The sequence below is a fragment of the Zeugodacus cucurbitae genome, chromosome 3 (assembly GCF_028554725.1).
Source record: "Zeugodacus cucurbitae isolate PBARC_wt_2022May chromosome 3, idZeuCucr1.2, whole genome shotgun sequence".
Classification (NCBI taxonomy): domain Eukaryota; kingdom Metazoa; phylum Arthropoda; class Insecta; order Diptera; family Tephritidae; genus Zeugodacus; species Zeugodacus cucurbitae.
The window spans coordinates 76,399,949-76,414,758 of record NC_071668.1 but is presented as its reverse complement, the minus strand read 5'-3'; the positions used below and the strand labels follow the sequence as shown (position 1 = coordinate 76,414,758).

The 14,810-nt window shown below is 32.4% G+C and overlaps 1 protein-coding gene across 7 annotated transcripts in view; it reads left to right on the top strand.

The window, feature by feature from the left end:
- The window catches only part of LOC105212094 (serine-rich adhesin for platelets), a 202,764-nt gene that overhangs the window by 128,269 nt on the left and 59,685 nt on the right, over positions 1-14,810 (top strand). The window lies entirely within an intron of this gene.

The following is a 14,810-nucleotide window of genomic DNA, read 5'->3' as shown; positions in this document are numbered from 1 at the left end:
CGTTTTTTTTTCGGCTTATAAAGCAGACTGCTACCTTAAGTTGACGAAGTTGGAAGCTTTTAGAGAAAAAATAGACTCAGCATAATCCCTCTGAGTATTTAAGTATCGGATATTCGGATATTGGACTTTAATGTTCAAAAATTTGTAGGGAAGGAACCGCCGATGGCATTCCTTATTTAATGTGGATAATGTGAATAGATGTGGATAGAATGAAATCAAGTCGAAAGAAGAATATGAAAACTCTTCGAGAGAAGAAGATAATTATGTTCAATGCATTATAGACACTAGTATGAACCTAGAGGTGTTTATCACTCACTGTAGTAAACAAAATAGTTATTCCAGACAGTCAAAATATTCTCAAATTTCGAAATTGTTAAAAATGCAAAAATAAATCCGTAAAATTGCCTTCAACCAAGCGGCATATTATTTTTGTTTAGACATGACCTCATTCTTTCGCAAAACAATTCGGTCAGCACAAAATGAAAACAATAAAGCAACAAATAAATAGGAAGTCATGCATGCCTAAGTGGCCAAATTTTGATTTTAGCACTGAAAAAATCAATACAGCTTTATTTTTTTGCACTTCACTGTAGTATATAATTAAATTGAGGCAATGACAATGTGACAACATGCCGGGAATTAGCCAAAAAAAGATGCAATATTTAAAACGTCAGCAGCGAGACGACAAGCGACGCCAAAAATAAAAAAGGGAAGGAAAGCTAAAATATTTTTTAGAGCAGAGAACAATAGAAAGAAAGAAATGAAAGAAAGATACATACATATATACGAACGTCTCTCGACATTTTAAGTGTTCATAAATGCGATTAGAGAGACAAAACATAACAAAGTTTACGAAAATCGGGAAAATATTTACAAAAAAAAAGACAAAAATTTTGTGACAAATAATGTCGAAAATATGTTAAGAGTATCTGCAGACGGAACCAAGAAACTGAAGATCAAGTAAACAAATTGCTGAGTTGCAGTTAAGAACAATAAAAAAAGATGTTTCTTTTAATTTTTTATAAAAATCCTCAAATAAGAAAAGTGAAAATTGACAACAGTGCAATGTTATGAAAATTGGCAACGTTGCACACCAATTCATTGCGTCATACAATTTATATTACGCAAAACATGTGTATGTCAGTGTCATTATGACATAAGCAAACAAATCCGATACAGCACTGATTAATATTATTATTACTTAATAAATTTAAGAAAAAATGCATACAGGTAAATGTGCGTACGTAAGGAAAACAAGTTCAGTGCTGACGCAAACAAGAGTACTCTCATTTGTAAGTGAGACATCCAAGATATCCAATACAACTGAGTACCAGAGTGTTCAGCGGGTGTAGCACACAAATCGACAGTTTAACTGACTGTAAATATGTACTAAATAGTGGCTCATTAGTTTCCAAATGTTTACACAGCAAGACTCGTGCCGCAGGGGAGCATACGGTGAACCTGTTTGACCGCCGCCGGCGTTGGCTTACGTAAAACTAGTCAATCGAATGTATTTTTATATTTTTTTTTATATTTTTGCTATGCAAATTCTAGAAGGCATTGAAAGAATTCAGCAAAAAATTCAACAACAAAAAATTTATTTACTTTTATGGCACTCAAGTGTTTTTCAAATTTTGATTTACTCCTCGCGTATCGTGCGGTAAATATCGATGTGTAGGAGGTCGGCGTGTTAATTGCATGTACAGTATTAGCAGATACAGGTTCTTTAATTGCCTTGCTAAATAAATATTAAAACGTAAAGCACAAATCAGCACACTTAATTGAGTAAAAATATATGTATATTTGACCTAATGACTACGAGTGCTTAATATTTTATTTTAATATAAGTAGAAAAGAATGTATAACCGTTCATTACTGTACTATGTATCCATAATTTTTCAATTAAATACCAAGTCTAACTTATTATTATATTTTCATTATAACTAATGATTCAACTCTGCTAATTGCTTTCTTAAATTGTGCGCCAAAATGTAGGCAGCAATAAACTCTAATTTTAATAATTATTTAACACTTATTCTAGGTCAAACTCACCTCAATTGAGTATACAAAAATTATATGAAAGGATGTTAGTGCTTCAGTTATTAAAAAAACCAAAAGTCACAGTTGAATATTTTGCTGTAATTGCTAGTTGGCGAACTTTACAATTACATCATTTATTGAGAAGTCTAAGGTTATGTTAATTAAACAAATATGTTTTATAAATATCTCAAAATGTTGACCTTCATTTCATATTTAGACTCACATGTCTAGACACGCGTCTTAATTAAGTGAAAATTTACAAATATGCGACCACTAGCCGATTGCAGTCATTCCCACTAATTCTAATTGAGTGAGCAATTTAACGCGATTTTAAATTGTGGATTGTTCTAATTACCAGTAATTAAGCGTAAAAACACAAACCAACATATAGATATACATATGTAAATACCACATTCTAGTGAATGCATAGAGTTTTAAATAAATTTCGTATACAGCCAGTCTCTTTGTCATTTGCATGTTTGTGTGAATACTTACACTGAAATGTAATTCAATTTAAATAGAACGCAAAACAACAGCAAACGCCACTTATCGGCGACACAGTAACTAAATTCATTGAAGATGACTCATTGGTAGTCTGAATTTTGTTTGTGAATAGAAGGCGACTTTGTTTTCTGGTACTAAAAGACAGAAGTACATAGCGTTCTTTATCTATGCGTAATACGCAATCTATGTTGACAAGCGGCACAATTATGTCAAAGTAGAAGAGGAAAAATGCGAAAATTTAAATGCCAACAACATTTAAGTTGGTCAAATAGCGAAGTAGAGGAACTTTTTATAAAATTAAATAAATTACAATACATTAATTTAGATAATTTGGTAAAATTAATTAGTGAATTTAAGATACAAAATGGAAAGTGTTATATAATTTAATACAATATTTTCTAGAAATTAAATTCCCCGGATTTTGTTCCATTTTATATCTAAATTAATTATTAATTAAATATTTTTACTAAATTATCTAAATTAATGTACTTCGTTTAATTTTATAAGAAAGTTTCTGGCATCAAAAATGTGAAATTTAAGAAGACGAAAGTTAAAATAAAAAGCAAAACAACTGAGTCAATTAGTCATTAATATTGACAATCTATAATTGAGTCAATTAGTGATGGATTTAGACACTTTACTAATTGACTCAATTAAGACCAAGTTGGAATTCATTATAAATTAGCAAATATTAAAAATAAAAACAATTTAAGAAGTAGCACGTTAAAAGAAAAAGCCAAAATCTTAAGTTAATTGGCGGTAAATGTGTATAATCGACAAATCGACTAAATTAAAGCCAATTTCGAGTTGACTAAATTAGCAAATATTATATATATATATGTACATATATAAGAAAGTATAAAAAAGATTATAAATAAATTGAAATTATGAAAAAATCACCGATAAAATAAAATAATTGTTAATCATTGGATTATGCCACTTGAGTAATTGTTTACTGTTCTTATCAGTAACAGTCTGAAATATTGTATCTACCCATTATACCTTGCCTTCAAAATTTTCAATAACAGTGGGAGTAATTGATAACCTTGAATTAAAATACAATTGTAATTTGAAATAAAAATACCAAATCGTTGACATTAACACATCATATCTTATCGAAGCGTTGTGAATTTTTCAATGTAAAAATCTGGCCATAAAAGTACTGAATTGATAAAAAATATATACACATACAAAAATATATTTGAATTGTAAACAATCATTTTAAATTGTGTATAAATGCATGTCAAATAATCTTATTGCCATTTGTTGTTGTAGTGTATGTTATTTGTCAGTAATGAAGTAATGGCGTAGGTTTTATTTTTCATTATCAAAGATAAAATTATTTTCGCTTTGGAGAGACTACATATGTATAGGTATATCACAATATGTGTAGCATCAGTAGAAAATATTTAAAATATTGCGTATTTAGTACTATTTCTCAAATGAAGACTATCTTAGTCAATAGAGAACTCAATGAAAGAGAAGAAAGTCTCTTCGTTGTTTATAAGTGTGTTAAAGAGCACGTATAGAAATGAAATTTAAATCATGTTGAAATATACTCTTAATTACACAATATTCTTGAGCGCTCAATTTAACCACTAATTGTTCTAAATTAACGATAAAATTGAGCAATTAACTAATTGACTGATTAATAAGAAAATTAATTATTTTTAGTTAGCAGTTAAAGACTAATTGTTGTTTCAACCACATGATAAAGAAGATAGTACCTTTGAACACCAAAAAATATGGGATAATTAATGTCTTAATTGTATCAGCTATTAGTATGTTCGAACACTAAGTAAATTGTTCTTTTAGTGAGTTGCTTTAATTGTGGAACATTTTAGAAGAATAGTGTACAGAATAATATAGATTATATACAGGCATGTTCTGGAAATCGCGCGATTTCAATTCGGGTACGAAATTACAATTCGTACGATTTTATTTTAGGTGTTCTGCAAATCGTACGATTTCATTTGATTTCGAATTTCAATTCGAAACAGCTGTTTTCCTTGTGACAAAACAAATAAAATAAAAATAAATAAAACAGATTTTGTTGGTTCGAAATTTTAAATAATTTGAAATTAAACAGTTTTAATTAAAGTTTTAATTAAAGAAACAATGTTTTGTATGGCAATTAATTTGTTGTGAACGATATTATCAAGGTACAATCGAAAGACGACATTTGAGAGACCATTCTAATTCGCTGCCGGCACCGGATTCCACATGAGTTTTGCTAGAACGTTTCTACTTGTCGACTTGCAATGACTGAATTTGTTTCCAGATCTCGGTTAAGTAAGCGTGCATTTTCAGAAATACTTAACCAAATTATATATTTGGGAAGATAAATCTCCATACCTAATTTAATGAAATTGGTGCCAAGTCTTAGGTTTTCGCTGAAGGTTCATATCAACTTTCAATTGGAATGTATACCGATATTGGTATAGGTAGAAGTACAATGTCCAAATTGGTGTGCGAAGTGATTAATGTTAAAGAAAATATTTTTTGTCCGAAGTGGAAGTTCAAATGTCTGAAATGGATTTCAGAAAAGCATGACCTCAACGTCGGTTTGGGAAAAAATTTGGAATACCAGGAGTGATAGGATGCATTGACTCCATTCATGCAACTACGGTAAAATAATTTGTAAACAAACGTCTTTTTTCAACAGAAAAGGTTTTTCAGCATAAATGCGACAATGCTTTGAGTGATTTTGTTTCTAAACACCTTCTTGAGGTTCAGAAACATGTAGTGGGGGGTAACCACGGCTTTGCTGCCTGTCTTGGGACGTTCTTCTGCCTCTGCCCTCAACGACAACGGAAAATTTCACAAATCTTGGCAACACATGCTTAACTATTTGTTAATATATGCTTAGTTTTATATAGTGATATTATTTTTATTTTTTATTAAATACGAACATTTTGATAAATGTTTCTTAAACAAAAATTTAATTTTTATTTATTCAAAATCGCTATCTTTTTATCTTGCCGAATATGAAATTGGAAAATTGTAACGATTCCGATTTACAGAACAGGGCGACAAAACGATTTGATGATGTTCGAAAAAACAAAAACGGAACGATTTACAGAACATGTCAAACGATTAGAAAACGGAAAATGCGAAAATATTGCCCGAAAACGATTTACAGAACATGCCTGATAATGTATATTATAGATCGTTTAGTTCAATTTGCTATATAAATTTTTTATTTCTTAATTGAATCAATTTTGAGCAACTTTTGGTTGGTGCTGGAGTCTTACAGTCACATTCCTACTTTCTATAAATAAATGAACGATTTTTTAAACTGTAAACACACCCTTCAATATTAATTTCTTTGTTCGCAGATATTTTTTTGTTCTTCGTTTTTTTCTTACTTGTTTTTTTTTTCTTTCTTATTTTTTTTATTTCTTTTTTTTTTTGTCTTTTATAACACTTTGGTGTCCCCTTCACTTGTAGCAAGCGATTTTACAATCATTTTGGCAGCTAAGCTAATTTATATGCTGACTTCACAGACTACCTTCCTACACGAAAATATTATTATTGGTTGGCAGACTGGTTTCTAGACACAAATCACATCTATAATCTATAGCATGTACATATATATGTATATGTTTGTTTGTTTGTTTGCTTGGTGTTTCTACATATATATACATATGTACATACATACATTTCTAGTACATACTTTTGCAATTTATTTTTAATGGGTTTGGCTAGACAGTCCGTTTTTATGCGATGTCATAAAGTGTCTAATTTCTGCAGTTAGTTTGGTGTTTTCAGCTAGGAATGGGTTGAAATGTATTTTTCAAAATATTATTATTGAGGTGAAAATTTAGAAATATTGAAAATCATACAATTCACATTTAATAAAAATACATAATTAAGCGAATTCTACAATGAAAACATGGTAATTGAAAAATTATTTTTTCCAAAAAATGTAATAAATTCAAATTTTAATATTTTTGTCAAATCAATACCACCTTCAAAATTCATTACAGATTCATATAAAAAATTCTTATTGAACAGTTCTTGAAAATACACAAATATATACATATTATAAATAACTAAATAATGACAAATACTAATTATGATGATTTTTCGTAAGCTTTAATCCGCACTCACTTCTGCAGTGTACTTAAGTAGAATTATTTCATTCAATTAACCATATCTATTAAGTAATTTGCGGCCGTAAAAGACAAGCATGGGATTATAAAGACGACAATGTCTGCTTTCAACTGCAATGCACTTGCTCAAATTATAGAAAATTGCAAACAAAGATAAACAAATTGACTTCATTTACAAGTATAATATACAAATTTAACTTTATTTAATTGCTTTGCAGTCATTCAATCGAGGCAGTACCAGATCTACTATATAAATTCACATTATTATATCCAATACTCTTAAATATTCGCATCGGCAAAATCACTTGACAGCACTGGCAAGCGAAAGGCAATTCAATTCCTCATAATGCAACAAAATACCAGCGCGCAAATGAAACTATTTACCAGCACAACAATTTCGCAATTTTCCATTTCATTTTAGTCGATTGAATTGCATTTATTTATTTGCTGTGATATGCGTAATTTGCGCTAATAAATACAACCGCAATTCATAAAGCACTGACGCAACAGCAGAACAGCGGCAGTAGGAAGCAGGAGTATGGCAGATGAAAGCAAAATGTGCGGACGCCGGGGCGTATGATGCACCACAACGCGTTGAGTTGAGTTGAGTCAAGGCAGGCACAGCGCAAGTAGTAGAGTGAGAGTGATTGTTGTGTACATAGATATACTATATATATACATATATGAACATATTTATAATTTTAATACAATTGCGTTGTTATTTATTCTCTACATGGATTTGTGGTCGACTGTCAATTTCAATAATTGAGTTTATAAATATTATCAATGAATAGGAGAAATCATATACGTATGTATGTATATATGTATATGTATGAGTGGGTATATTTCATTGGCATTCATAATTGAATTAATTACTATGACAAATGAATGAATTTACCGCAAATATAATATAACTGAGTATATTGAGTTGAAAAGTTAAGGCACGTGCTGATAACCCACCATAATGTCTACAACTTTGCCTCCGCCGTTTTTTTTTTTTTGAAAATTTAAGGCTCTATTGTATAAAAATTTTATTCAAAATATTGGCCGTCGCTAGCTACTACTTTTGATCATCTTTATGGCAGCATGCGTATTCCGTGACGAAAGAACATCATCTTTCGAGTCGATCCAAGTATCAATCCAATTTTTGACTTCTTCATAAGAACTGAAGTGCTCGTTAGCTAGACCGTGTGCCATCGATCGGAACAAGTGGTAGTCAGATGGAGCAACGTCTGAAGAATACGGCGGGTGGGGTAAGATCTCCCATTTCAGCGTCTCCAAATATTTTTTGACCACGTTTGCGACGTGAGGCCGAGCATTGTCATGCTGGAGAATGACTTTATCGTGTCTTTCCTCGTACTGTGGCCGTTTTTCTTTTAGTGCTCGGCTCAAACGCATTAATTGCATTCGGTATCGATCTCCTTTGATGGTTTCAGTCGAGTAATGCTTCCAATTCAGCATCTCTGAAAATCTTCTCCCTTTCAACACCATGCCGGTCTTCGACTTCATAATCACCATTCTTAAAACGTTTAAACCATTCGCGACATGTTCTTTCACTTAGGACAGGCTCACCGTACTCGATGAGCCTCAACCGCACTTTTCTTGGAATTAAAAAAGAGAAGCAAAATGTCGAGAATTCGGCTCAAAAAGTGACATTTTCAGCTGAGAATAAGTTTGGGATGCAAACAGATGTCTACAAATATTTTGTTGGGTTAATGTTGACACAAATGTCCACGATCGATATAAAACAATTTAATCGATTTAATCGTCCAGTGCTTGACACTAGAGACATCTATTGGAAAACGGCGAAAGCAAAAAATGATATGAAATATGAAGTATTCAAAAAGCAAATAATATGTGTTGGATCTGCAAAATCCTCCCGTCATGCAGCACACATTACTTCCAGGCGCCAATAAACAGCTGTATGCCAGCAAACGATTATCATTTAATATTTCCCTGTTGCACAAATGTACAGATGATCATGTCAAGATCACAGAAATTCTAATTAAAAAAGATTTTCATGCAACAAAGTGGTGAAGATCACAGCAGCTTCTGCGTGTTCTCTTATGCCTTAAAAGTGCTTGCTGCATTGTTGCAACTTGGCAAAACTGGAAATCTGTGGTGGCTGTAATAAAAGCATTTTTAATGCAAGAATGGCAAGGCATTGCAGATAAGGCTAAGTTGCAGTCTCTTGAAACAAATCATCTGCATGTGCATGCTCAAAAAGCCGCAGCAAAAAATATGCAAAAAAATACTAAACAATTCGCTTTATTGTTATTGCTTTGATCAGCCACTGTTGCGCTTCATTTCAGAAGACAACAAATGGCAACAACAGCCAAACGATTTGTTTCAACGAATGTCAGATTGCGATTGCGAGTTTATATATAGATAACTACATATATATGTATGTATAGTACTCAAGGCATACAAATTCGTGGAGCTCCGTAAATGTTTACTAAATTGCTTGCTCTCAAGTGGTTAGTATCTCGGCATGATCGACGCGATCGCATGCGAAAAATTAAAAAAAAAGTTGGCGATGTTGCACATTTGCATATGGAAATGTTGCAGCAACTCAAGCATTCTTCCAACTCCCTGAGATTTCTGGAATTATCTTCCATTTGTAAAATTAGTTAAGCATCTTACATCCAATATTTTTATTTATTTTCCACAATGCAACATGGCCAACTGTTGTTCGAAAATGTAGGCAGTAGCAAGCAAACACAATTTTCCTTCACTATCAAAGCCTCATATAGTCGGCCTGGCTGCCTGTTGCTTACCCCTTCACTAAGACCACTTCATTGATTCTGCATATCGTGATCTTTGACTGACGCCTATTAGAGAAGAACAACAGAGTCACACAGCAGAAGAACAGCGCCAATGCAAAGTTAGCTGGTGCAATTAGGGCTACCACTGGGGTAAATGGGTGATCTCATAGCTTAGGCATGTCTGTCTAGTAAATAGCAGCTATATTTCATACATGAGAATTTATATTTATGGGAGTGTGTGTGACTGTGGAGACAGCAAGTGAGTATAATTAAAATTACTGTTGTAATTGTAGAAAAAACAAAAAAAAACATTCCTACAACGTGTTCAACGTGTTGTTCGCCGAAACAACGGCATATACAAGTATGTAATTATACTCACACACACACACACACATACATGGCGCACCGAAATGCTGTTATGACACGATTTCTGATTGTTTCCATTTCACTTCTCCGTACCGAGGCTTTTGAGCCGCTGTATGTTGGCTCTGCTGCGCTGTAATTTATTGCCATTCCAAGCACGCGCAGCAGCTCACATCAGCGTCGCGTGGAATGCGGGCGTCGTGTGGTCACCGCTGATTATTATAATTATTGATGGAGTTGGTGATAAAATTTTACAAAAAAAAAAATAATATAAAAAAATATAATTAATAATAACCGACATTGTCACAAAAGTGCTAAGAGAGGAGTAGAGCTGCTGTTGACGAGGTAGACATGGCAACACAGGGTTGCACCTAAAAAAGTGGAAATGATTAGAAGGAGGCAATTCATGATGAAAGTAATCAAGATGCGCTCATTTTTTTATATTCATTTTTCTGAAGCTGCGCAATAGTATAAGAAGTGTGAACAGATCGATAGAACAATTTTGAAGAGTAAGAAGCAGTAGCCTTTCTTCAATATCTGTTGAGTTAAGAATGACCGCGGTTTAAAGAGAATATACTAAAGATGAAAGTTTCTCTTACTATTTCTTATTTGTATCATTACCATTGGAAGTTCTCTATTTATTAAAACACTAGCAGACCGCTCCTGTACCTTCCGGTTTCTTGCGTGGGTCCTTTTTAAAAAAGTAAAATGAGGAAAATTCGAAGATGAAATTATATTTTATTTGCAATGAGCTAAAACTTGATTACGACCTCTAGTCTTTGGTGTCCGTTATATTTCTCTCTGATTATGAAGATGTTGGGATTGCTCAGATTCGACACCCTAGTGCGAGCTTGTATATTTCTAAAATTTTGTTCTTCAAGCCGCTGCACACGCTTCATACTCGACCCTCATGCGCGTACTTGGGAGGTTTTGAAAATTTGTTCAGCAAGCAGTTACCAGCGCTTATTACTCGACTCCCAGGCACGCGATTGCGATGCGAAGAGAATGACTTGCAAGGCGATTTTCAGTTTCAGATTAAGATTCTCCATCACGGAGCATTTTCGGTACCCTCACCTGTGAACTATTTCTAGAAAGTTGAGATTCTAGCAATAAATATAGCCTATGTTACTCGGGATGAATATAGCTTTCCAATGGTGAATGATTTTTGAAATCGGCACAGTAGTTTTTGAGTTTATTCATTACAAACATACATACAAATCTTTCCTCTTTATAATAGTAGTATAGATTGTCCAATGATCTAAGTCACCAAAGATCAAAGGCTGACTTTAACTTGGCTTTGTGGCTTATTAATATTATTTGTACTATCCAAAATATCATTGAAGCCATAGAAGGAACTCTCAGCTAAGACTTTTGTTGTTTTTACTATATGGAAACGGCAAAACTGTTAGCCAGGTTTTGGAAAAATATAAATATAGTTACAGTCTTGTTACGAATATCCAAGTTCGGTAGTATTACTAGTTTTCGACTGATACGGAAAGAATCTCAAAGGATTTACTATATACATATGTATACTTGTTCCTGTTACTCCTGCAAGGAGCATAGGGACATACTAAGGTTTACTAATAACAAAAAAGTACAGATGAAATTAAATGAAACTGTGCTGACCTTGAGTGATACCTTTTTCGATATTCTTCATATACCATTCTAAATGAAATAATCAAAAATTCCCACTTCATTAACTTATTTGCATTAAGTTATTAGAAAACAGGACATTGTAGAAGTCCTTCATGTTTACACTCTTGCCAACACCCCATTGTTCCCATTGAATTTATTAAACCAAATTTATTAAATTCGAGAAAGCCTAGAAGGCGGTTGGCATCTTCCACTCAACGGCAGGAGCTGGCACACACATTTGTGGGAATTTCGCAATTACTCAAACACTTTTTGAATTATTAATCGCAGCTCTCAGCATGTTATGCAAAAAACATAAGAACATATATATGTATATCTATAACAAAAGCTGCCACTTGGAGATTGGTGCCTCCAGTAGACGCCCAATTTCAGTAGACCACACTCAACGAAAAGGAAAAGCAAGCAGGCAACTGCGAATGATTTCAGAAGCAAATCACGTACACGAAAAGCAGCTGGCGGGCTCTACAACGAATTTATTATTTAATATTTTATTAGAAACTTAGATTATTAGACTTATTGGCATGGAAAATTCGGTTGCTTGCCTTATAAGCAGAGAAGAAAGGAAGGAACACATTCATGTCTTTATGAGTAAAAGTATTAAAAGCTTGTAGGTATGCACACAAATCGATTTTAGACCAAAAATAAACAAGCATACAAATTGAATATTAAAATCTTTGGGTTTTAAGAATTCTACCAAAATTTCAAAGTTTCTTTGAAGAAAATAAAATTCTTTGCTTTCCAAATAAACACAAAAATTTGAATGCAACCATGTAGTGAACTTCCTTAACGGTCTGTGGGGCATGCCGCAAACAACAACAAACGCACAAGCAATAACAAATAAATAAAAGCTAGAAAGCATAAATGCATAATAAATTTGTGGAGCGGAAATATCAATTTACAACAAAATGTTTGCGCACACGCCAACTACCAACTGCCTTCTGCGTACATGCGTTTATGTCTGTGTATGTCTGTCCGAATAAAATATACATAATTGAGCATCAATTACATATCGCGCTACTGGTGGCTTGGGTGCTGCTGGCGAACGTGCCATTTAAGTGATGCTGCTTCGCTTGCTTTCAAAATGTGTTTCAGAAATGTGTATTTGTAGTAACGAAAAAAATGAAAAGAGAATACGAGAAAGGTGAAAAGGTCACAAACGATTAAGTGTGAATGAATTAGTTGCATTTAAGGCTGAGAGGGAGTCTTCCATAATGCATAATGGTGGTTACTTTGATGTAATACACCGAATTGAGAGATCTATGCTGATCAGCACTTGTAAATGGTGGTCTTTTATGACACTTAAATGGATTAATATTGAAAAGTTGTTTTTTTTAGGGAATGTAGATATAGAAATAGTATATAGGCATGCAAGCATAGGCAGTAAATTACTGGTTATGAATTTCTGTAAATTTAGGGAGTTTTAGCTAATCAACCTGCAATAAGATTAAATTATTTTTAATTAAAATTTATGTTTGGAATTTATTTAAAGCTTAAATTGATTTTCATTTTGTATAATGAGTTCTAAAATATTCACCAAAGAGCATACAGATTTTCAGTAAAGTGAATTAATGACCTAATTCCCCTAATTGCTGCATTAATCTCAAAAAACATGCAGGAGAACCACAGTAATTTGAAGTATATCTTCAACATTCGACGAACACAAAGATAGTTCCTTTCTTCATGTGTACTGCTGACTACTGATACTGAAACTATTAGGTCTACAACTTTGCTTCCGCCCTTTTCCAATAGATGTCTCTAGGGTTAAGCACTGGTCGATTAAATCGATTAAATCGTTTTATATCGATCTTGGACTTTTGTGTCAACATTAACCCACCAAAATATTTGTAGAGATCTGTTTGCATCCCAAACTTATTCTCAACTGAAAATGTCACTTTTTGAGCCGAATTCTCGACATTTGCGGGAAATTTTGCTTTTCTTTTTTAATTCCAAGAAAAGTGCGGCTGAGGCTCTACGACATTTGTAACCGGTTTTATACAAAAAAACTTAAATTTACAAAAAAACGGCGGAAGCAAAGTTGTAGACCAATACATTGTCTAAATTTCTGTTTTAATATCATGCCAAATAATATCTTCTAATATTCAAAACCACTTTTTTAATGTAAGATAAACTAGTGAAGATGTCTTAAGATACTTGTTATTGGATCATTACTAATTACTATTAATTAACTTGTAATTAAGTCAAGTTTAAGATCGTTTCCAGTTTGCACTTTCAAAAGAATTTGAAAACGTTGTTTCGAAAATTCGATTTTGGGAGAAAACTTTAAAAATTGCTAAAATTTTACGAATTATGTGCTCAGAGATAGAACTCTTTTATAAACAAAAACCCGTTAAATTTGTAATACCTGAGACAGACATGTAGTATACATTGTAGTATGCTTCAGAAACCATATGTGTATCACCGGTTTTCCGAATTTTGTTTGAAAGCAAATGGTGTTCCGTACTCCAATAGAGTTCTATGGATTGCATTGAACACACCGAAAGCTTTAAGCTCTTCTGCCACAATCATATGTTTTCTGACATTTTGACATACAGAAAATAAATTAAATTCAAAATTAATTGAAATCAGAAAACAATATTTGAAAAAAAAAATGATGTGAAAAATATGTAATAATTATATTGGACAATAATATTTTGAAATTGCTTGAAGTTATAGCTAAGTCAGGATCAATTTTCCTGCCTATTATTCGTAATTATATTTTGGTTCAATTTATTTGTATCAGCTGCTGGATGTAAACATAGTACAATACTACATGTGTGTCACTATGCTGGTATATGGTTTCTTGAGCTTTTATTGTAGTACACATCGTAGTACAGAAACCATATGTCTGTCTTAGGTATTAGGCATTAAATAGTTTTTTCTGAAAATCTCTATAAAGCTTATGTTAAAAGCTCGCGCTATACTCGACTATAAATAAGCTTACATTTTTTATATTAATTATTTTTTAAATAACGCAACTAATTTATTGTTTCTTATTTCTTTACAGGTATGTATTCTTAAACAAATGGCTACTTGTGTCTATTGCTTACCAAATCGTAAGTTGTAGTAGGACTAAATTTTAATAACATAAAAAAGCTCTAAAAGCTTAAATGAGAAGAAAAGTATAAATTAATTTTTATAAAAAATAAATTTTTAAAACCAAAAAATATCAACAATAACCGATAATATGGATTAAGTTCAGAGGTGTTAGTTAAGTGTATGTTCAGAAAATGACGAGAATTTTAAATTTTTCAATTGCCCAAAAATTCAATTATCATTTTTTATTATGTTTATACAGCTGAAGTACTATTTTGGTGACCATTTTGAATGCGATCACATTAATAGTGACCAATTAATACATTTTTTTTTAAAC